The following is a 3,489-nucleotide window of genomic DNA, read 5'->3' as shown; positions in this document are numbered from 1 at the left end:
TACTTTTTATTATTACTGCTTAGCCTGGCTCACTCACGCCCCAGGAAATCAAGGGAGACACCACTAAGGAATGTAAACTTGACACACATGTGACTGAATTTACCGGTGCAGTAAAGGACTGTTTCCCCTCCTCTCTCCCAATCCTGCAGTTCCCATCTGTCTGGTCCCTGCCTCACACTGGAAATAAACATATTCCCAGACCTGATGAACACCACGGGGTTTTTTTCAGCTCTCCCAAAAGTGGTATGATGGCCTGTCTGGCTGCCCTTTCCCACAGGAGCCCCAAAGCACAAAGTACACGTGCAGTCAAAGGCATGGCATGTAATTGTACTAAAACACGTGTAGACTTGGGCCTTTTCCTGAGTCACGTGGATGCACATGATTTTTGGGGTCCAGGGGCCTCGTCCTTAGCATGCACCTCCTGGGCCGTGCAGCTGCTATTACGCAAGTCACACAGCAGACAAGGAGCAAAGCACCAGCAGCAGCCAACAGCATCATTAACTTATAAACCTTGATAAACTAAGATGAACAGCTTTTTATAGCAGGTAAAGTACGTAGTAGTAGATATCTCATGTTTTGTGGTGATAAATGGTATCTCCAATATCAATGTTATGGCTTTCCAGGGGTAACCTGCATCAATCAAGAATAAATGTGCCTTTGTGCCACAGCAGGGTCAGTCCTCCGGGAAGGGAGCCCACTTGGCTGTGCCAGCAGGGCTGCCCCTAGTGGCCCCTTCCCTCCTGCCAGCCCTTGGCACACCAGCAATAAGGATGATAGCAGTAATTCACCTCTCACACAAGATCCAAGAGCATGAAAGTCACAAGTAACATTGTTGTCACCTAATGTGCCTTGCTAACAGCATTAGTGCCTTGGAGTAAGGGAAGGGAGCAGCGGTGAGGTTTTGTTGAGAGGGAAGGGATGCCTGGGGAGAGGAGCTGTCACAGGGTGGTATCTGTGTGAGGCAGCGCTTAGCCATGCTCCATGTAGCAAGCCAGTGGGCTGCCAGCACCAGCGCCACGCCAGGGAGAACCAGTATCCCAACTGCACTGCTTTCTGGGAAGATGGCACAGAGGAACAAAATCCCTTGGGTAGGACAGTGGGATGAGCGTTTCCTTTCTCTAGTGATCCTGAGAAACTCTTCTCCTTTGGGGAGGTTGGGGTAAATTTCTCTCAGGAGCCACTGTGTGCTAGCAAAATGCCTTGGTGATGCAGGGACCCTAGTGGATTTGGTTAAAGCCCTTGCACTTTTCTATTGCCCTAGAAGAGAAACTTTACTAGAAATCTGGTACTTTATACTTCAAAGGATATCAGGAGATTTTTCTTCTTAAACTGCTCTGAGTAAAATTAAGCTAGACATTTTCATAAAAGACTATCAATTTAAAATCCACTTTGGAGCTGCTGAGTGAAAAAGCTAGAATCCAAAAAGAGGCTTAAATAAAAGCTCCCCTGAAAAAACAAACAAACAAAAAAAAAACCCAACCAAAAACCCAACAAAAAAAACCCAGAATATTTGTTCCTCAGGGCATTTGTATTCCCTTTTGAGATCCTTCATGAGCTACTCCGACATTCAGCTTCTGACTCATGTGGTCATTCTCAGGAAATTAAACACCATACCCCCAAATTTTTCTTTAAATGAACATAAGGTATGCCTGTAAATCTAAGCTGTCTTTACATTTCTTAGCAAGCATTTGCATTTCCTATAATTATCTAAATAAATTGTGCATATCTGTAAGCTAAATTGGCTTTTACACCATTAATTCGGGCTTTATCTGCTTGTTGTTAGGGATGACCAGATGTCACGGATGGAAAGCCAGGGGTTTTGAGATGTTCAGCACAAGGAATTCATTAGTTCTTGAGCATCTGATTTGATCCATCTTTAAATAAAAGGTCAGCTTTTCAAGGGGAGGATCCTCAGCAATTCGTAAAATTCCTCAAGCCTCCTTTACAGTCTCTTAGACTGAGGGCATCAATGCAGAACTACCCATGGCCATGTGAAATCATAGTATAAGTGTCCAGCTAAAGGACTAATTTTTTTTCAAATATCAAACTGCATACACTTGGTACTACAAGTATCCAGAAAAAAACCCCAAACAAACCAGGTTTGACTGAATAGAATGAGACACCAGAGGAAGAAGCTTGGTTGAAAACACAAATATACAAACAAATGCGTACAGAAATATACATAAAAGCAAAATACCCTTAATGCTTGTGGTTCTTTTCTCAAATCCAGGAAACACTATAAAGGAAAATATTTTAAAATTTGCCTTTTTGTCCTAGGGTCTGAAAGTAAAGCTTGTGGCTAGAAAACAAAAGGTAGCCAAATTTCATTCAATAACTCCCAAATGAATTAAAAATGAACGTGTGAAAAGATTGGCAAATACATACATGTTGAACTCAACTCTTTCACAGTGATTTTCTTCATTCACGGTAAGTCATGTCATTACTATAAACACCCGAAAAAAGATTTTTTAAAAAATCTTTTCAGCCAGTGGTGCCTGCTCAAAACTAATGTGTATTTTGTTTACATCATGACTGCACAAGGCTGTTTCCTGAGAGCACGGCTTTGAGTTGCCTCCCAGCAGGACAGGATATAGTGTATTACAGTCAGGATGCAGCAGGCTACATACAACTGGTTAAGACTGTTCTCAATTCTCTGGGTCAGCCCAGGCAGGAAACAAAAGCTTGTTTAAAAGTGGCTTTAAACTAGTTGCTCACAGGTCCCACTCCAGTAATTATCAGTCTGATGGGTCCTCCTCAATCCCACCAGCAAGCAGGTCACCCACCTCTGATTAGCAACCACAGAATGTCACCTTGTTCCAATAACCTGGGAGGGAAACCTGGGGAGTAGAGCTTTGAAAGGTATATGGGTTTGCATAGAGCAAAAGTGTCCATGAGACTTTATGAAAGGACATTATGGACACATGCATCATACATGCTAATTTACTGCAGGTTTAAGTCCTAAATGTGTATCTACACAAGGGAACTAATGTAGACTGAAGAGATGGACTGCAGAGGCATGCAAGAAAGTACATCTGCATCCATGCAATTTTTCATACTCTCTTCTGCACAGTCTTTACAATCATCTCTCCCCTGAAAAAACCCTCCTTCTAACACACCCAGAACTCCAGCAGTTTTGAAGGTTCAGCCCAGTGGAGAAATGCAAAGGTGAGAATTGAGATCTGGACCTGAAACTCCCTGAGCTCAGGCTGTAGCAGTGCTTTTATCCAGAAACACCTCTGGTAAATACCTGAGTAGCAATTATTTCCATTCCCATATTGCTTGCGTGCACTGTTTTCTGTCAGTAAACCAATCCATGAAGCCTTCTTTCGGGACAGGATTTCTCCTCTCCCTGCATAGTGATAAATAGCCAGTCCTCTTGTACGGCTGTCCTATCTCTCTCTCTGCCTAGGGTTTCTGAAATAGAGATTGTTAGTTCAGGATGACATTGGGGCTGGTTCTATTAAAAATGTCAAACCGAGGAACCAACTC

Source organism: Athene cunicularia (genome assembly GCF_003259725.1).
Source record: "Athene cunicularia isolate RWA chromosome 2 unlocalized genomic scaffold, athCun1 chr2_part1, whole genome shotgun sequence".
In the NCBI taxonomy this organism is placed as follows: Eukaryota; Metazoa; Chordata; class Aves; order Strigiformes; family Strigidae; genus Athene; species Athene cunicularia.
The sequence above is the reverse complement of the archived record's forward strand: the minus strand, read 5'-3'. Positions refer to the sequence as shown.